Genomic DNA, 21,252 nt, shown 5'->3' with positions numbered 1-21,252 from the left:
AAACTCACAGTAACGACCAGGTGGACGATAGATAACAACAAATAAAACTGTTTTTTGGGACTTCCAATTTGGATGGACAAGACTAAGAGACAAGCTTTCAAATGAATTAAAGCTCTGTCTGGGTTTTTGATTAATTAATAAGCTGGAATGGAAGATTGCTGCTAATCCTCCGCCCCGGCCCGTGCTACGAGCGTTCTGGCAGTTAGTGTGACTCGGGGGTGTTGACTCATTTAAACTAACATATTCATCCTGCTGTAACCAGGTTTCTGTAAGGCAGAATAAATCAATATGTTGATCAATTATTATATCATTTACTAACAGGGACTTAGAAGAGAGAGACCTAATGTTTAATAAACCACATTTAACTGTTTTAATCTGTGGTGCAGTTGAAGGTGCTATATTATTTTTTCTTTTTGAATTTTTATGCTTAAATAGATTTTCACTGGTTATTGGTGGTCTGGGAGCAGGCACCGTCTCTACGGGGATGGGGTAATGAGGGGATGGCAGGGGGAGAGAAGCTGCAGAGAGGTGTGTAAGACTACAACTCTGCTTCCTGGTCCCAACCCTGGATAGTCACGGTTTGGAGGATTTAAGAAAATTGGCCAGATTTCTAGAAATGAGAGCTGCTCCATCCAAAGTGGGATGGATGCCGTCTCTCCTAACAAGACCAGGTTTTCCCCAGAAGCTTTGCCAATTATCTATGAAGCCCACCTCATTTTTTGGACACCACTCAGACAGCCAGCAATTCAAGGAGAACATGCGGCTAAACATGTCACTCCCGGTCTAATTGGGGAGGGGCCCAGAGAAAACTACAGAGAAAACTACAGAAAACTACAAGAAAGTTTATCAGTTTGAACATTAAATATCTTGTCTTTGTGGTGTATTCAATTGAATATAGGTTGAAGAGGATTTGCAAATCATTGTATTCTGTTTTTATTTACATTTTATACAACGTCCCAACTTCATTGGAATTGGGGTTGTACTTGTGTCTACCCTCCCCTTACCAAAAAGTAGTATATGCAAGTATGTTTCAAATATACTTCTAGTTTACTTTTTATATACTTATCAGTACTATTTTTTGGTAAGGGTCGACAATTCTGGATATGGGTCTGAGTGCAGCTGTTGTCCAGAAAGTTGAAGCTGGTGTATGAAACAGACAGTAAACCACTCGCAATCTGCAGCAAATCCATCTGCAGAAAGCTCACAGTGACATTGTGCTCATTGTGGGCAGGGAAACTAAAAAATAGCATAGTTTTTTGTATTAAAGGCCTTAAAGCCCAACAAACATACAGCTATATTATCCAGATGCCAACTGTTGTTAATAATTACTGTAATACTCAAATGTTACAGATAACAAATCACGTTAGTAATTAACTTTTTTCTTTTTTTTTATACACCTACTATATTCACTCCCAACCAGCAGGTGGTAGTAGTTCACATTACCCTTAAAAAACAAAACAGACGCGTGGTTTCCTGTCAGCTTCCTTAGCGGCAGGAAAACAGCAGGATGCTAAAAACTCTTCTTGGAACACATTAAACTTCGTGCTGTAAACATTAAATGTGTTTATTAAAAGCTTCTCGGCCACAAAAGTCGTCCGACGGTAAATGAGACGAAGAAGAAAAGACGAATTTGGCGCAAAAGAAGTCCTGGTTGGTGAAATAGCAGCTAATAGAGAGGAACGAAATGAAACCAGTTATTTAAAGGAAAAGAAGAAACAAGCTGCTGGATGCTGTTTGGAAGCCTGAAGTTCACTGTAACGAAGCAGGTTTGCTCTCTAAACTTTATTTTAAACTAGCTTTGCCACATCATATTTATACCTGTTTGTTGGAGTTGTTATAGGTACACCATATGTTAGGAAAAAGTCACACCGTGTTTTATGACGATTAAGTAAAGGTTTGTTCAGCTTCGTGACGACCTGATGAAGTTTCATGGAGCATATGAAGCTTTCCCCTGGTTGGATCGAGTAAAGTGCAGGATGATGTGATCTCATGGGTCCCTTCGGTTTCACCTTTTTTTCTCTCGAGTTTGCCACAGCAGATCAGAGGTGGATCTGCATGTTGATTTGGCACAAGTTTTTCCACAGATGCCCTTTGTGACACAACTCCATATTACATGGACAGTGGGCAGGGGTGGAGTTAAGGCACCCGTCACACCCAGCGCGAATGAAAGCCAAATCAGACCGAATGGGGGGGGAAAGCCCAAGTTTGAGCCACATTCGGGAGGGACAGACATTCAGACAGCCTTGTACAAATGCCGTACGAATACCCAGAATGTGTGTTGAAGCCGCCTCGCATAACTTGTGCACATTTGAAATGCAGCAGCTCCTGAACACAGTACCACAACCCAGAGTGCAGGTCGAATGTGTCCAGAACTAGGGATGGGCATTGAAAAGCGGTTCCTGTTAATGAATAACAGGTTATTCGATCCACTGACATCAATAGTCTTTTTGCTTAACGATGCCCTTGTTGGTTCTTCAGTTCACATTACACGTTACATTACTGGCCGTTGTTTTTGAAGGTGTGTATCGGGAAAATGATCATTTCTCTCCGTTCAGTGCAGATCCGCTGTTTCTGAGTAGCTGCGAAGCAGTGGGTCACAGTGGGTCACAGCGAAACAGTGGTGGCTCCAGAGATGGTTTTCAGCAGGTGCAGTAGGAGAGCTTGGCATTTTTATGAGGGTGCTATGGGCTTGGGTGTCGTGACAACTCTCTGCTACATGTCTGGCACATTCCCGGGCATGCGTACAAATAGCCACATTCACGGGCATGCGTACACATAGCCACATTCTGATCTGTGACAGTCACTGATGACATACAGAACAGTCAAAATCACACACACAAACCAAGGCTAATGTTCAGTATAGGGCTGCAGTTATCAATTATTTTAGTAATTGAGTATTCTATCTCTTTTTCTGGCGATTAATCGAGTAATCTGATAAAAAAAAAAAATACTTTTGCATTTTTAAACAACATTCGTGGCAACTTGTTTCATCCTCTGACAACTGTGCAGCACTGAACGGTCATGTGGGAAGATGAGCTTACAAAAACGAGTCTGGTGTTGATATAAACAGAAATTTCGGGAAACCTATTGGTGATGTCATAGGGAAACCTACAGCCTCGTTTCGAATTTTCCAAATCTGTCAAGGCTTTCCCAATGGCCAAGTGGGTTGAAGAACTGGCACATCTTTGGTGATCAAAGAAACATATTTTGCATCTATAGGATTCAATCAAAGGTATATAGGCTCTTTCTTTATCATTTCATCTAATAACTTACAAAGTTTAAAAGAAACTGAATTATGCCAAGGTGGTTTTTTTAAGGCCCCAACTAAATGGACATGCTCAATTAAAACACGTGGCATGGGATACATGTGCTATGTGGAAGTGCATGCTTTCAATGATCTGTGCATATCATTCTGTATGTAATTAATTGTTGAAAATTTCTTGTTGTGGAGCTTTTCACAAAGTTCTCTCACGGTTAGGCCTGGTTCCCACGACAGGATTTTAAAATTATCTTTAGGTTTCCAAAACCCAAGAGACCACACACGTGAAGATGAAAAAATCATAGCTCTAACAGGTTTCATCGTACAGTGTGTGGTGTTCAGCCTTTCAGATCAAAGTACCCACGTTTCCTGAAAGCAGCATCATGTGAGGACTGATTGCTCTGCTGTCACTCACAATTCCACGCCCCTCTCAGTCGAAGCCACGCCCTCCCACGCCAGAACAGGGCCAATAGTTTGCAACTGAAAAAATAAGATCTGCCATCCATCCTTTTTCTTCCGCTTTATCCAGAGTCGGGTCGCGGGGGCAGCAGCTCAAGCAAAGCCGCCCAGACCTCCCGATCCACACACACCTCCCCCAGCTCCTCCGGGGGAACCCCAAGACGTTCCCAAGCCAGCCGAGAGATGTAGTCCCTCCAGTGTCTCCTGGGTTTTCCCCGGGGCCTCCTCCCAGTGGGACGTGCCCGGAACACCTCTCCAGCGAGGCGTCCAGGGGGCATTCGGAAAAGATGCCCGAGCCACCTCAACTGACTCCTTTCGACATGGAGGAGCAGTGGCTCGACTTGATAAGATCTGAAAGTGAAAAAAAGATCTGAAGGTGAAAAAAAGAAATATGAATGAAAATAAATTATTTGATCAAAAAAATTACAGAGCTGAATCAAAAATTGATTTAAACTGAAAAATATATATCTTACACTTCTTTTTAGTTGAATAATACTTTTTAAATGATTATAAAATTCAAGAGCAAAAAATGAATTTTCAGTTTCAAAATGTATTTTTTCAATCTTTTTTTAATTTCAGATTACAAAACCTTTGGCCTGGATTTAGCTCCATACATTCCCAGCTCAGACAGGAAATCTCGCAAAATCTCTCGAGATTAAACGTGACTTCAGAGTAAACAAATGGAGATACTTTGTGAACTATTTAAAACAGAGGGAAAAACAATACAAAAGAAAAAGAAAAGGTGTTCTTTAAAGGAGTGGAGACAGCGTGACCACCGGACTTTGTGGTAAGTCAGAACAGCTGTTTTGATTTTATTTTCTGCTCCGTACGTCAGTCACTTTGCTTTCTGATTGGCTGCACATCACATTCAGCAGGCTGCATGGTTGTTTTGGTCGGAGGACACGACACGCTGTGATATCGGCCCAAAAAAATCCAACATGTTGAATATCCTCTATTTGCCATCAGAGCGCTCCTGACGTCCTTCCCAGCAGATCAGAGCACTCTTACCACACCACACATGACAGGAATATCTGATAAGATTATCTTTAGCGTCATCACGATTGTTGGGGCGTCATTAAGATTGTCGGAAGGGGAAGATCAGGTCAAATATTGGCCTAATTATCCTGCCGCGTGAACCCGGCCTTAGATAGAAAGTCCATTATATCCTGAAAATAACGTAATCCGACTTTTTTCCAATGTAAAAAAAAAAATCCATCTGTGTGTCCAGCCTGTACAAAACAGCGTCATGGAGACACTCCGCGTGCACGCTCACAGCAGGATTAAAATAGTGTCCAGCGACACAAACGGCAGCGTCACCACACATTGGAATCCAAAATTCGACAGACTGAAAAAAAAATTAAGAATTTTGGGGTGAAGTGTGTCACCTCCTGTCTCTCTGTACAGCCTCTGTAAATCCGAATCTTCACTTTCGAATGAAAGCTCTGAAGCTTCGTTATCAGACAATGCAGTGTTCATTTCACTGTCTGTCAGCCATCGGGATGTTTCTGCTTTTCCTAAAATGTGCATCACGTGCTCAGAAATGCCGACAGATGCAGAGTAAAATGCAGAGTAATAGATGTTTTCTAGAAATGCACCTGCTGACTCGGGGAGGAAAGCTGGACCTTTTGTTTTTCTATTTTTATTTTTTGACAGTAAACTGGTGAAGTTAAAAGGAAAATAACTTTATATTACAAATCACTGGATAAATATAACCATTTATTTTTAAATTTTACATTTTTCTGTCCATGATGACAGGTGAGGCACAGCCTCCCCTGACCGCACGTCACTGCGGCTGAAAGTCCTTCTTCATGGTTGCTCCAAAATCCTCTCACACCTGCTGCTTTGCTTCCCTCACAGCATGATGCTGCCACCATTCGGGCCGGTCGCCCTATTGAGGTCTCACAAAACTTCGGAAAGGTCGCTGCACTGCGAGATGTCAATATCACTGCATTGAGATGCTCTGATCAGGCTGCACTTTAACCACTGCACACGGACAACAGCATTGACATCGCAACATAAAACTCTGTATATTGTGCCTTAAACTCTTGTGAATATATTCTCTGGGATTTTAAACGTTGCCATTGTGTTTGTTTTATGTAAACATGCCAGAAGCTCAGGTTGTGTCTCTGTTATTTTCAATGGGAATCGCTGTGAGCCACGATCGCTTCCTGTTCATGTCATTCTGGGTGAAAGTGAGGTTTGCTCTTTAGCGCCCTGATTATTGTCCTTTACAACATTGTGTGTCCTCTTTGTTCCAGAGTAATATATATAAGATGTTTGAAATTTGGTTTGCGTTTATTAAATTCCACACAGGTTAAATGTAGCAGACACAGATTATTTGGAATATTTGTTTTAGCAAGTTTTCAGGATCCCATGCATCTAGCCTCTTATTAATGTTCTGAAAAGTATAAAAATGTACATTTTGGTAGTATAATGTTCATTTGCAATTGTCGTTATGTGGATTCTCAATGTTGTTTAGATTGCAGCAATTCTCTGCCGCGCAAAGGATTATTGGATATCTCAAAAGGGTGAATAGAGGGGCATCAAAATCTGAATCACAAGGACAAGGTGAGGTTTTCACACTCTGAATGTCATTAAGGAATTCTTTTAAAATTGAAAAATAATACAGGGCAAATGTGTTTAAAAAAAGTCTGGAATCTCCCACACTTTAAATTGTCTTTCTGTACATTATTTTTTCTTTCAAATAAGTTTATTGCATATTTGTTACATACAGTGTGTCAATGAAACACAAATATTTTAGATTAATTTAACTACTCAACAATTCAATCAATCAATCAATCAATCAATTTTATTTATATAGCGCCAAATCACAACAAACAGTTGCCCCAAGGCGCTTTATATTGTAAGGCAAGGCCATACAATAATTACGTAAAAACCCCAACGGTCAAAACGACCCCCTGTGAGCCACCACTTGGCGACAGTGGGAAGGAAAAACTCCCTTTTAACAGGAAGAAACCTCCAGGAAGAAATTCAGCACAGAATCAGACCAGAAACAGTACTAAAAGATTAAAATTTTTGTCTTACGGCTTCAGGACACAAGGTTGAATAGGACGCAGAGTGGAAGCGTCGTGTGCCACTTTGGGTGATAGTTCCCAACAGCACCGCTATACTAAAAACGTCTGGGGAGAACCCTGTGTCTGTATTTTTAATTTGACACCTTGCCTGCACGGTCACATCCACCTGACAGTCTGTGGACAGCTGACAGGTGCTGTATGTCCACAGCAAAGCATATGAGCAAAGCGACTGGACTCCGGGGCCTTCAGCCACAGCTGACAATGTTGGATTCATGGTGTGTGTGTGTGTGTGTTGTTGGGGGGGACGACACACTCCACAAGCCATTTGTGTGTGTGTGGGGGGGTGTCGGCACAGTTAGACCTATGTGTGTTGCTAAGTGATGCCACACTCGTGTTGTACCTGGACATTTTTCACAGAAAGTGATCGTCTGCTAGCTATTTTCGTGGTGACAGTGCAAATGGCACCACATTTTCTAAGTGCCCGGGCAGCATTGTTGGATGTTCATCCAAGTCACCTGGAATTTGGCCGACACCTGCTGAGAGAGGGATCGAATGAGCCCGTGCAGGGCCTTTGCTGTCTTTCGGCCGCTTGTGTGCACGAATGTTGTGGTGAAAGCTGTACAAGGTGTTTGAGGCGGCTCCGATTTTTCACGAGTGGCAATTTCTCCTTCGTGCGCTAGTTGGCTTCAATCATATTATGTGTGAAGGGGCCCTAAGCAATGGTACAGTGTCACTGGGCCATCACGCAGATTGTCAAATTTAGTGTATCCCTTTCTGTTTTCCTGGGTAATTATTTAGTTTTTCATGTCTTTACAAGTTTTGTATCTTTCCCGGTGTCAGGAGCTTAGCTCAGCACTCCTCTGACACTGAACCGTAAGTGCAGGCGGTCGGTGTAATCTTCAGTCAGCCTGTGGAAAAACTGGGCTCTGGATTGTACTCTAGTTTTTCCACAAAAGTTACATTGATAAATCCGCAACCAGCGGACCAAACCGTATGTTTTTTAAAAATAGACAAACACACTGCTTCGCTTTAAAGGAGACCTGCATTGAAAAAAATGCAGTCAGATTTTTTTTGAACAAAAAATGACTTACATTTACACATGAGATCCTTCTGAATGTAGTAAAGTAAATCTGCAAGCCCAGATCTGTCATTCAACGGAGAAATCTTCATTTGAAAATGACAAATTTACAGCTAACATTTAGCCCTCCGCAAATTGTCCCTCTCATCATGGACGCTGCCGAGACGTCACGAACAAGACCCTCTCCCAGCATGCATTGCACCAATTGTAATTTGTGGATTTACGTCAGTTTGCATCTGCACCTTTTTCTTGTCTTATACGGAAGGATCTACTTTTTTTTAAAACTTCATATTGTCTTGCGGCACGTTTGGTGAGTACACATTTCTTTTATTTGTGCTTGAAAATTATTTTGGGGGACTTTTTCATACGCCCGTTTGATTGAGTGGTATCGCAATGAAAATCTACTGTCTTTCGCCTCCGGTACCATCGCGGGATATGGAGGCGAGACCCGCAAAGAATCCCAGTCATTAAAAATATATAAACCTCTCTCAGCGTCCATGGAGCTCGGGGGCTCCAATTGCCGAGACGTGCGGTGCTGTGGATTTTGCCGCAAAAAGTCTGTCCTTGCAGCAACAGGTGTACCGGCCGCTTCGCATTAAAACAGCGAGCGTAGCGGAGGCAGAGAGCGGGAGAGGAAGAACGGCGCCCGCTGAAGATGTCGTTGCTGATCTGAGCACACAGATCTGTATCTCACATTCATTGCAGCTTACTTTTGGATGTTGAAACCAGGACGTGTATAAGTAACATTACTAACAGATAAAATCAATTTCAACACGGGATTGGACTGAAGGCGGGAGTGCGTCGTCTTGTCCCTGACGTCATGGAAATGATACGGCTGTACAAACTGTTTCACAGAGGGTTAAATTTTAGCTGCAAATTGGTCATTTTTAAACGAAGGTTTCTCCGCTGAATTACAAATTTGGGCTTACAGATTTACATTACTGCATTCATAAGGGTCTTATAAATACATATCAGCTATTTCTTTCTGAAATCTGACCACATTTATTTCAATGCAGGTCTACTTTAAATGCACAGTAAGCTATTTCAGATGATCACCATAGACTGTCTTTCTCTTAAAAGGCTTTATTTTACTCTGGTGTTGCCTTGGAAAGCTTTAGCTTTTGGTGCTAAATTGATGAGAGTACGTAAACAGGAACACATTACACCTATACTCCATAACCTTCACTGGCTCCCCATCACCTACCGAATCCATTTTAAGATTGCTCTCATCACCCACCACTGCTTCCATGGCAATGCCCCCACATACCTCAAAGACCTCCTGACTCCCCACACATCCTCACGTTTCATCTGTGCATACAGCACCAATCTTCTCTGTCCCCCTCGCACCAAGCTTCACACCATGGGAGACAGGGGCTTCTGTTCTGCTGTTCCTGATATTTCGAACTCCGTCCCTGTCCATCTGAGGCCTCCACAAACTGTGGAAGCTTTTTAAAAAAGCCTCAAGATGTACCTGTTTAGACAGGCCTCTCACAGGTCTCAATAATTTGAATCTGTTGCATCTTAGCCTTTTTATCCTATTTTATTATTCTATTTTGGTTTTATTCTATTCTGCTGACTGTTTTTATCTTAGGATTTTCTGTTTTTATTCTCTTCTTTATCCTTGGTTTTGTTTTTTCCCTGTAGCACTTTGAGATTTTTATTTGTAAAAGGTGCATTATAAATGAAGCTTATTATTATTATTATTGTTATTGTGACATTGTTGAACGTGATGTCATTGAACATCACGTTATACTCATTTTGTGTAAAACAATCAGTTCTGTTAATGAATGTTTATTTTCTGAGTGGAATATTTATCTAATCACGTAAATTTAAAAACGCCAGAAGTGTGTTTTACTGTGTGTTTTACTCTGGTGTCCTAGATTAGGGAATGAATGCTCACTAACTAGACAACAGACTGTTGCTGTCACTGCTTGTTCATGTGTGGTGGTTTGTTCCGGCATGTTTTATGTTGGGGACCCGTCTCCTCGGTGTCTCACTTCACTGTTATTGTCTTCACCACTTGTCTTTCATTTTTGTCTGTCTTCGTGTTGTTTTGGTGGTCGGTCCCTCCTGATAGAAGTTGTCAGTCGCCTTTGAGTAGGAACTTGTAGGCTGATCGGGAAGGGCGGATGGGGGGTCACACACGCACACCACATTCACTCACTCACTACATACCTTCTGTCCTGCAAGAATAAATTGCATATATGTGTATTAATGTTCATAAATGGTTCTGCCAGTGTGGAACTTACCATTACATTACTCCACTCGTATATGCAGACGGGGAAAAAAAGAAAAAAAAAAAGAAAGAAGTGTTTTACTGTAGAAAACTGAAAGGATGATGTCATCGCCCTGCTTGTGTAATATGTTTTTAACAGTGTAATTGCGTAATTTTGCATATTTATTTATTTTTCTTGGTGGTGGTGGGACAAAGTGCCGGTGGCCTCCAGCTCAGTCTGAGAAACTGACCCAAACCAGACAGACACCGAGGGACTTTTTAAAAAAAAAAAAACCTTAACAAGTAACTTCTGTTATAAGGAATTAACGCATTTCCAGACGTCATCTTCCAAAACAAGGGTGTCATGTGGAGAACAGTTTTCAGCTCTGATGATGCAACCTGGCAACAGGTCAGATTAAAAGACTCTATTTAATCTGTGTGTTGCCTTCTAAAGTTTTAGTATCCGTTGCTACATTTATTAGGTCCACGTCATCGTCTCCATTTTTTAGAAGCATTACAGCGCTACATACAGACTTTGCATATGTGGCATTATCATGCTGTTTCAAGGGATCTGTGAGAATAGAGATATTTCTTGAATAGAACACTTTTTGAAAATGTCAAAGAAAAAGATTGTATAGTGGGGGTGCAATGACACATCCAGGGGGAGCTCTAGCGTCCCCTGGCGCCGCCTTCAGTGAAGCTGCGGGTCACAGTGCAAGCAGTGCTTCACTGCTTTTTGCAAAAGTACCGGGTCCACAGTTTCTTTGTTAACCCCCCCCCAAAGTCATTTAAAGATGCCAGTCATGAGTCACCTTTGTGCTGATTAAAGTCACTAACTGGGACTCTTGTCTTGTTGCAGGCAAGAAATGAGAATCGTCCTCTGTTCCAGTTTATATTCCTCAGAGTTCTCGCCAGCGCAGTTGAGTATAGGGGCCCCTACGCTGGGATTTTGATCCCCTTCGCTGTCATTCAACCAGCATGGGGGGGGGGGGGGGTTTCTTTTCTTTTCTTTTTTTTTAAAGGACATGTTGCACGTTATTTAACGTCCCAGTCAGAAACACAAAGCATTCATGATTGTAAGTTTATCTGCGCACATTTGGTAATAATTACTGGTCACTGATGTATTTTATCCCTCTTGCTTGGTGATTCATCAGCTGTATTTATGCCAGAGGTTTACAAGTCTCGCAGTCACCATGTGTTTTTTTTTTTTTTGCAGTCCATGTTGGTGAAGTGTTGTGTGTCCCCCCCCCCCAAAAAAAGCGAAAATTAAAAAGCGAAAGACTCAGTCTGCGAGTCGTAACCACAAGATTAATGGGCAAAAAAGCGTAAGCCGTGACGGACTTCACCCTGCTGGGAGGAGCTTTTTTCAGCAACTGTTTGTCAGTGAGGCCTGGCAGAGCTGAAAGGGCTCACACCAGCCACAGACTCACACCAGACGGTCAGAGAGAGAGAGAGACAGCATCCGCTGTGATGGAGCAGACATACAGTGGGGCCAACAAGTATTTAGTCAGTCCCTGATTGTGCAAGTTCTCCTACTTAGAAAGATGAGAGAGGTCTGTAATTTTCATCATAGGTACACTTTTACTGTGAGAGACAAAATGAAAAAAAAAAATCCAGGAAATCACATTGTAGGATTTTTAAATAATTTATTTGTAAATTATGGTGGAAAATAAGTATTTGGTCACCCACAAACAAGGAAGATTTCTGGCTCTCACAGAACTGTAACTTCTTTTAGAAGCTCTTCTGTCCTCCACCTGTTACCTGTATTAATGGCACCTGTTGGAACTTGTTATCTGTATAAAAGTCACCTGTCCACAGCCTCAAACAGTCAGACTCCAAACTCAACCATGGCCAAGACCAAAGATCTGTCGAAGGACACCAGGAAGACCATTGGAGAGCTGCACCAGGCTGGGAAGAGTGAATCTACAATAGTCAAGCAGGTTGGTGTGAATAAATTAACTGTGGGAGCAATTGTAAGAAAATGGAAGACATACAAGTCCATTGATAATCTCCCTCGATCTGGGGCTCCACGCAAGATATCATCCCCTGGGGTCAAAATGATCATGAGAACGGTGAGCAAAAATCCCAGAATGACACGGAGGGACCTGATGAATGACCTGCAGAGAACTGGGACCAAAGTAACAAAGGCTACACACTATGCAGAGAGGGATTCACATCCATGTCCAGGCCCAACTGAAGTTTGCCAGAAAGCATATAGATGATCCAGAAGAGGATTTGGAGAATATCATGTAGTCAGATGAAACCAAAATAGAACACCATATCTACTGTGAAGCATGGGGGTGGAAACATCATGCTTTGGGGCTGTTTTTCTGCAAAGGGTGCAGGACGACTGATTCGTGTTAAGGGAAGGATGAACGTGGCCGTGTAGAGATGTTAAGCCAGAACCTCCTTCCATCAGTGAGAGCATTGACGATGCAACGTGGCTGGGTCTTCCAGCATGACAATGATCCCAAACACACCACTCGGGCAACGAAAGAGTGACTCCGTAAAAAGCATTTCAAGGTCCTGGAGTGGCCTAGCCAGTCTCCAGACGTCAACCCCATAGAAAATTTGTTGAGGGAGTTGAAAGTCCGTGTTGCCCAGCGACAGCCCCAAAACAGAGGAGATCTGCATGGAGGAATGGGCCAAAATACCAGCTACAGTGTGTGCAAACCTGGTGAAGACTTACAGGACACATTTGACCTCTGTCATTGCCAACAGAGATTATGTTACAAAGTATTGAGCTTAACTTTTGTTATTAACCAAATACTTATTTTCCACCACAATTTACAAATAAATTCTTTAAAAATCCTACAATGTGATTTCCTGGATTTTTTTTTTTTTTTCTCATTTTGTCTCACATAGTTGAAGTGTACCTATGATGAAAATTACAGATCATCTAAGTTTCTGCAAATTTGTCTGAGTGGAAAAATAAAGAAATAAAACATGATGTTGCTGCTCCACTCTAGTTTTGTGAATAGTTGTGCAATGGGATGAGAATGTGTAACATTTTTATAAATTATGTAACAACTCTGGATTAGTTATTTCTTCAGGAAAGTGAAGTTATCACCCTTGATGTTGCCACTCCTTTGTCCCAGCTTAGCAGTGATTTTGAATTCAGAAATTAACAGTCACTGAACAGATCATAGTGGCAGTAATTTTTGTATTTTGGCATGTGGAGATTTACTGTACTGTCTCGTGTTTTAAAATGAACAGTGTCTTGAAGAGTAAAAACATCAAGTCACACTGGACTATAAGTCACTCCTTTATCTGTATTATTAGCACTTTAATTTGGAATTTTTCTACATTGTTGTAGTATACTTCTTATTATTAGTGCTAATTCTTTTATTATTAGAGTTTATTTTGTTTAGTGCTTTGATTCAATTTATTTCATTTATATAGTGCCAAATCACAACAAAGCTGCCTCAAGGCGCGTCACATAAGTAAGGTCTAACCTTACCAACCTCCAGAGCAAACACACAAGCGACAGTGGTAAGGAAAAACTCCCTCTGATGATTTAAGGAAGAAACCTCAAGCAGACCAGACTCAGTGGGGTGACCCGCAGCTTGGGCCATGCTACAAACACAATTGACATTACAAAAATACAGGAAATTTTGGGAGTCCATGCTGGTGCACAGGACGGGAGGCCTGCAGAAGAACACACTCTCCCATTTCTGGATGGAGCTGCACCTCAAACAAAGGAAAAAAAGAATCAGGTGACAGAAAGACAACAAATACAGTATAATTTGTCAGCATTAAGCAACAAGAAAAACAGAAGAAATACTAAGGTGATCGCTGGCCACAAGCCCTAGGCTTCACTAAAAGACCCAGAATTTAGATGAAGTTGAGGCCTTGGCCTGCTCTGTTTACTAATAAAATGAATTTAAAAGGGTAGGAAGCATAGTACCATACTATGCCAGTATGCTAGACATATGAAAGGGAAAATAAGTGTGTCTCAAGTCTGGACTTGAAATTCTCTACAGAATCAGACTTTTATTGACGCTGGGAGATCATTCCGCAAAGGAGGTGCATGGTGTGCACCTTCGTGTGTCCGTCTCCATCATTTCAGATGGAGCCGGACACACTATGTGGACGTCCAGGAAGAAACTGCCATTTCTGGTTTTCTTGCCTTTTTTTCAACTTGTGACAATGTCTGGACTTTGATGGGATATTTTGACCTGAAGAATTTTCTCATCACAGACAAGTGGTGGACCACTCACATTCAAAGGCAGAAAAGGCTGAAAACAGAGTCTGACCAGGACTGATGAAGGACGACTTTCTTCCCTGGCAGTGATCTCCACTGAGACAGAGACTTTAAAACGGAACGAAGATAAGGAAAACTTCCACAAGCAAGTCATCAGTGCTTTTGTTCAAAAGGAGCAGCACACACACTTCATTTATAATTAAAGGTAAGACCATAATAATGTTTTTTTTAATTAAATGTGCTCTTTGTGTGCTACAGTTTGTGTTAAGAATGCTGGTATGACATTTTAAACATAACTCGTTAACTGCTGCCAATCAAATGGTGAATAAGCTACTCTGTGGGGTTCATATGTTTGTAAATCTGACTGTGATGAAGTCAGTGCCTCACCAGCCATCAATCTCACTGCACGTCACTGACCGTCAGTACCACACTGGTAGATAAAGTGGAGCGAGAAATAAGGCAGCTCCACAGTTTTGTGTTTTTTCTTAACATGTTGCTTCACACTCGGGTTAAAATCCTCCCTCTCTGCTCTGCACTAGCTGTCTCACGTGCACTGAGACACTCCTCCCTTCAGGAAACTGTCTGCCCCTGCTCCCCGTTCAGGAAAACTTCGCAGGATTTTAGATGGCTTTGAGCAAGCTATCCACTGTATTTTCAGCCATCTTTTTCGAAAATTGACCGTCCAAATGACGGCTGGACGGCTTGCTCCCTAAAACCCTGATGCCACTGTCTCTTAAGCTGTGCTGTCTTGTAAACTTTCCCTTCATTCTTGTAGATATTTGTCACAAATGAGTCCTGCCACCTTTCTCCACCCACTTCACCCTGCCTCTCTTTTTCCCTCTCTACCACACGTTACTTTTGATCATTGTATTTAAACTCACCTACCTTAACCATCCTACTACTTGTAACCGCATTATTCCACCAGGCTTCCTCTTATTCACACACATCTACTCAGTCTTGCTCCTACTGACTTTCATTCCCCTTCTCTCCAGAGGGTATCTCTGCTCCACCTCTCCAGGCTCATCTCAACCTACTCTCTTGCTCTCACTACAGATCAGTGTCAACTGTAAACATAGTCCGTGGAGTCTCCTCTCTGATCTCGTCCGTCAGCCTGTCCATCACCATTGCAAACAAGAAAGGGCTCAGAACCGAGCCTTGGTGTAGATCCACCTCTACTTTGAATGCATCTGTCATTCCTACTGCACATCTCACCTTGGACATGTCCTGCACAACCCTTGTATACTCTACCACTCCAGACTTTGTCATACGATACCACAACTCCTTCTGGCCTCGTCTATACTTCTCCATTAACACCCTCGGAGCACCATTTACATTCGTGGTGCTCAAAGGTGTAATTGAAAGCCATTCATACTTAAACTAATAAAACACTTCTGACCTTTGATAGATAAGTTGGTGAGATATGATCTTTGTGCAATTCTATGGGCATGTTTTCCAATTATTTCTTCTGTATTTGTGGCACCTTCTTATGACCAACTCCAGCCAACTTTGGCAGACAGTTTTTCTTAATTTCTCTGGATCAGTGTTTACTGAACTTACAATATGCAAGACTGCTTGCATATTGTAAGTCACGACCTTAGCAAGAAGGTCGTGAAATAATTTCCCACCTGGGGTCTTTCTTTGTGGAGTTTGTATGTTCTCGCCATGTTTGCATGGTTTCTCTGTGGGTGCTCAGCTTCCTCCTGTTAGAACATGAGAATTTTGATTAACTCTTTTATTGTTGACTGATTTTTGTGATGCACATTCTGTGAATTCTAGGCCAAAATGCATTTTTCTTTATTATAGCACCACTTGGAGATGAATAAATGTAGCTAATTTTTGGTATATGAGTAATGTGAACAGATCTTTATCATCCCTAAAAATGTCAGCTTCATAAGTGGTATCGTGTGAGCCACACCCACTTTCAAAATCAGTCTTGTTTAGAAAAAAAATGACAGAAAAAACAAAAAATAAAGTTGGGCCAAACCTAAAAAGAGATTAAACACTTTATTTCTGCATGAAAGAGAATATTGAAAAAGAATGTCAAACCTCAGTTTTGAGGGGGAGATTTTTGCGAGTCAACTGTGTAATGAGACACGCGGATATGATGCTGATCATCATAACAAGCTGAAGTGTAATTTAGTGCATATATTTTCAGATGATTCTTTTTGCATTTGTGGTGCCTCCTGGTGACCTAGCTTTATCAGATTTGGCAGACAGCCTTTCCTCATTCTTCTGTTTCATTGTGGAAACCTTCATGTTTTTGGAGGCACTACTGCAAAGATATGTAAGACTTTTCTGTTTTGACTACTCCCTTACAGACTTGGCAGTTTTTGAGCTATCATGCTCATTTTAATAACTTAAGCTCTAAAGGGTCCACAGATTGGTCTTGCATTAATTGGTGTCAATCCAAGTGATGGCCTGGGATGAGGTAGAGTTTTGAGGCTTTACATATATTGTGTGAAAATGGAAAATAGAAATGGGTGTGACCTATATCACAAGATTTGGCACACTCCAAAGAATGCTTGGAAAAATTAATTTTTGTTTGATGTACTGTCAGTGGTGGGCGCAGTTCTGCTAATCCACTAACCGCTAATTAGGGAAGCTAACTTTTTCGTTAGCAGATTAGCTTTTCAGCTAACTTTGAAAACCATCAGCGGACCAATTAGCTTCGGCGAAAGTTAGTTCCCGTAATTTTCAGTCTGCTAACAGTTTTTTTTTTTCTTTACTGGTAACATGAGTAAAGTTTAAAGATCAAAATGTTTGTAAACCCTAAAATCATGCATGTTAGTTCCTGTCTGTTGGGTGTCTGCAGCACTTAAACTTGAATAGGATTTATCAGTAGCCAACAGATGTGGCCGCGACCAAGTCAATACTAATAGTTAGTGGTAGGGATGGGATCGGAAAATACTAGAGGTGCACCGATCAGGATTTTTTAGGCCGATCACTGAAATTTTGATCGGCCGATACCGATCAAGTACATATTTGGATCATGCCCAAAATAAGAATATAGGTCTAATGTATAGGACTATTTTTGCATTAAAACTTAATGATGAAAACAAAAAACATGCGTTCAAATAAAGACACTAGAATAAACTGCCAACTTTTGTTTTATTACACTGACTTTGTTCTACCAGCAAGCTTTTTTTTTCATGTTGCTCAGGTTACAGCCTACAGAACATTGAGAATGTAAAATACAGCCCTCATTCTATGGGGTTAAAATTGTCTCATTAATATTTGTAAATGCGCACAGGGTGATCTACAAATAATCATTGATTTGCAAATGTGTTCAGATATCCACAAATGCAAATTTCATATTTGTAACTTGTAAATTGGTCTTTGCAAATAATGTTGTATTTGCAAATATAAAACTTAATTTGTAAAAAAACAAACAAACAAAAAACAAAACAAAATTACATTTGTAAAACTGGAAATTGTATTTGTGAATTGATTTTCAGCATTTGTGGATCACCAATTACATGCATTCATCGCTTTCCTCTGTGACGTAATTTTGAGACATTCTTTTCGCGAAATCCACAGATCCACAAACAAATGCCTACTGATTCACAAATACACACTCACGCACACTGGATATCCACTAGATGGCAGTGTGGTTCCATTCATTACACAGCAGTCTATTTAGATCTCTCAGAGCCATTTGACTCATTTTGCCTTCTGATATGAGCTGGACGGACATGGACTACATTAGATGATGGCGACTGCTCTCCTTGTCCGTCCAGCTCATATCAGAAGTCAGAATGAGTTTACGTCACAGATGAAAGCAAAAACAAAAATAAACAAAACGGTGTTTCACTTTGAAATTATTAATTCAGACTGGACTCTATCATTCTAACTTGACTCGGCAGAGAGCAGCGCAGCGTTTGGAGCTGTGTGAACAGAACGGAGGACGATTCTCGTTTCTTTCTCGCAACAAGACAGGAGTCCCAGTTAGCAACTTTAATCCGCACAAACGTGACTCACGATTGACATATTCAGGGATGAAAGTGGTGAAAAACAAAAAAAGCTGAAACCCAGAATTACCTCCCAACACCACCTGCACGAAAATGTTTGAATTCTAGAAGCTCTGAAATGCAATCTGGGACTATTCCAGACAATAAACTGGAGTGAGTGCAGCATCCATTTAGGTGAGAAAAAAAACAACTTTCCTTATTTAAATTCATTCCAGTAGTATTCTGCTCTTACTAGGATGCAGCAGTTTTCTAGTTTGGCAGAAAGTTCTGGAGGAAATCACTGAAGAAATTAACAAACTGAAAATATGGTTTGACCAAAACAAACTGTCATTAAACTTAAATAAGACATGGATGAAATGGAGGTGTGAGAGTCACTAGGTGTTCACAGGAAACATTTATTTCTGTATGTATTTATTTATTTATGTTAGTTGCTATTATATATTTTCTGTTGTGTTTCTATTCAGGTGTCTTTTTGTCTTTCTCTAAAATTGTATATAATAAGCATTAGATTATTAATATATAAACAAAAATAAATTTAAGAAATATTACAATTTGAAAACAAATGCACCCGAACGTGATGAGAGCTGCAACTGCTTAATGCTAACTTTTAACATTGAAAATGCCATAGACATGCTAACACGTTAGCATCGCTCCCGTTTTTAAGTTATAAAATACATCTATCAACTGTTTCAGAAGACCATAACAGGTCGGTTTAACATAGAAAAGGTAAATAATACTCACAGACGTATGCTCTTTAGGGTTTTAGCGGGGGGAAATTAAGCGAAAGAAAGTAAGTATAAACGAAGCAACAGATCGAAGCATTGCTTCAGTCTGCAAACCACTGCTTCGATTGGTTCAAGGTTCAGAGCAATGCCGCGCTGCAGAAAAGTTGATCACGGACCCGCTGCAGGGTCTGTAGTCAATGTAGAGAAATGATCATTTTCCTGACAAACACCCCCCAAAACAACGGCCACTCTGAAGGACCGATAACAGAATCGTTAAGCACAAAGCTTATTGATGTCGGTGGATCGAATCATTTCTTAACGATACCCGAAAGGAACCGGTTCTCGATACCCATCCCTAGTTGCAAGTGTTGCAAATAGCAAATTTCATGTCTATTTTTGACACCGCAAAAAAAGTCCAGACCGGCGAAACCAGTTTGAAACTACATATGCTCTTGGCTGGCCGTGTCATGACAGGACCAAGCGCTCCCTGCACTATTGCCTGCACTGTTGTGATCGGTCCTTTTGATTGGCGCATTTTGCCGATCAAACCGATCAAGGCGTGATCGGCCGATAATGATCGGTGCCCGATCGATCGGTGCACCTCTAGAAAATACCAGTCCAACTTGTGACATTTTCCGATACTGGAGAAGAGCCACTGTGAATCCTCTCAACTGCTGTTGTTTGCTCTCTGCTTGTTTACTGCCGAGCGGGAAGAGGAGAGGTGGAGGTTTGAGAGAGCTCTCTTCTGTAGTGTTCTAGCCGTCGTTAGTGGCAAAGTGCTGCCCGGCTCTGGGGTTCAAATTGTCTGTTCGTCGAGCACGGATTTTCCGAAAAATGAACTGAATTGTTGCTAAAAATGTGTGCTAAAAAGTTAGCCGCTTCACTGTCCCAAGGCCAGCTCAGCGTGCAGCCGAGGAGAAGCCGAACAGAGATTCTGTCTACTGAAAGGGAAAAAGTCTCCATTAAAATCCTGCCCCTGAGCATTCATGATGATACAGTTATTTTACAGTTGAAAGGCTTTGTGTTTCCCAAAAGTTCTAAGTGTGCGCAACACAAAAACAGCGAGAAAGAAAGACAGGGAGAGAGAAAAAAAAAAGCGAGAGACAGAGAGGGAGAGAGACAGACAGATGGAGACAGAAGATTTACTTTTTAATTTTTACTCTGTAATGCCGCGTTCACACCGGGCGAGATCAGACATACAAATTTGCGGGGGTCACGTGGCGACGGACGCGCCTCCTTCACCCGGAGTGTCGCTCTGCTTTTGCTGTGAAAATTCATCCCGGTGCGTCATCAGATAGGAGGAGTTTCCATTCCGCTTGCCGGCTCTGGTTGTCAGTCAAGTTAACATGACGGACCTTGATCATACGGAGCGAGTTGTTGTGGAAAGCTCCCAATACAGGGAGTATCATTATTTGCTGCAGGAGCTACGTCTGGATGACGGCCGCTTTCAGCGGTCCTTCCACCTCTGTGGGACCCAGTTTGAGGACCTCCTGTCCCATTCACGCGCGCACATGTGAACAACAACAACAAAAAAAAAGAAACTCCGCTGCTTGCTACTGGGTTGCAGCTCGCTCTTCCCCCAAAAAACTCTCTCATAATTGTGTTTAGAAACCAGTCACCATTTATTTTATTATACATCTGTGTAGTTAATAAGTAAAATGATCTCCATGGACGATTCACTCGCGCACGCATGTAAGATAAAAATAAAAAGAAACTCCGCTTCCGCTGCTGCTCGCTCCAAAAACTGTCATAATTGTGTTTAGAAACCAGTCACCATTTGCTTTATTATACATCTGTGTAGTTAATTAATAAAATATTCTCCACAGACGATTCGCTCGCGCGCGCACGTAAATGAGAAAAAAAAAAAAAAAGAAACTCCGCTTCCCACTGCTTGCAGGGCTGCTGCTCGCTCCAAAAACTGTCATAATTTGTTTAGAAACCAGTCACCATTTATTTTATTATACATCTGTGTAGTTAATAAGTAAAATGATCTCCATGGACGATTTGCTCGCGCACGTAAAATAAAAAGAAAAAGAAACTCCGCTTCATTCATATTATTATTTCATAATTGTGAAATAAAGGACAAAAGAGACATAAGTCCTGCTCACAGGCTGCTACCAGATACAGGACATGTTCACATCTTCAGTCAAACTCCAGCCATCTCCACATCACTACATATTCAGTCCCTGATTGGTCATCGCGGTGCGACGAGACGAAAAAGTTCAGATTTTTCAACTTGGGGAGGAGGGCAACATGAAGTGATGCGACGCAATATCAAGCCACAAACGCGCCAATTACTCAAAATCGCT

General features: G+C 41.4%; 1 protein-coding gene across 2 annotated transcripts in view; it reads left to right on the top strand.

Annotated features, from left to right (window-relative positions):
- Positions 1-1,479: 1,479 nt before the first annotated feature.
- Positions 1,480-21,252, top strand: part of LOC117527215 (zinc finger protein 271-like) — a 47,371-nt gene continuing 27,598 nt past the window's right edge. Inside the window, exons 1-3 of one of the 2 annotated variants that reach the window (XM_034189432.1) lie at positions 1,480-1,766; positions 6,198-6,286; positions 14,247-14,455. The gene's annotated coding sequence lies outside the window, so the exon portion shown is untranslated. The remainder of the gene's footprint in view (positions 1,767-6,197; positions 6,287-14,246; positions 14,456-21,252) is intronic. The other variant, XM_034189433.1, reaches the window with a different exon arrangement.

The sequence above is a fragment of the Thalassophryne amazonica genome, chromosome 16, assembly GCF_902500255.1.
Source record: "Thalassophryne amazonica chromosome 16, fThaAma1.1, whole genome shotgun sequence".
Classification (NCBI taxonomy): domain Eukaryota; kingdom Metazoa; phylum Chordata; class Actinopteri; order Batrachoidiformes; family Batrachoididae; genus Thalassophryne; species Thalassophryne amazonica.
The sequence above is the reverse complement of the archived record's forward strand: the minus strand, read 5'-3'. Positions and strand labels throughout refer to the sequence as shown.